The sequence below is a fragment of the Eriocheir sinensis genome, chromosome 4 (genome assembly GCF_024679095.1).
Source record: "Eriocheir sinensis breed Jianghai 21 chromosome 4, ASM2467909v1, whole genome shotgun sequence".
Lineage (NCBI taxonomy): Eukaryota > Metazoa > Arthropoda > Malacostraca > Decapoda > Varunidae > Eriocheir > Eriocheir sinensis.
This window is the reverse complement of record NC_066512.1, coordinates 25,525,769-25,526,192: the sequence shown is the minus strand read 5'-3', so window position 1 is coordinate 25,526,192 and position 424 is coordinate 25,525,769.

Genomic DNA, 424 nt, shown 5'->3' with positions numbered 1-424 from the left:
GCATACGGGAGGTCAACACGCATCCTCATTATCGAGTTCGGGCCTTTTTTTTTTTTTTGTTTGTCCTTCCTGATGCTAACAACTCCTTTCTATGTTGGGAAAACGGTGGTGGTGGTGGTGGTGGTGGTGGTGGTGAAGAAGAGTGACCCTTCGTCTTCAGGCATGTTATTTTTTTTTATATAGATTTTTTTATTTTGCTAACTTCAACGCCGTATACTATTTTTTTTTTTTGGGGGGGGGGGCGGGGGGTGATGGAGGGCGAAAGTCTTATTAGTTTTTAGATTTTGCCAACTTCAACGACGTATATATCCATTTTTATTGGATTAGGGTGAAGGTTGTATTTTTTTCATAGATTCTCGATTTTGCTAACTTCAACGATTTTTTTTGGGGGGGTGGAGAGTGAGGGTGAAGCTTATATTAATAC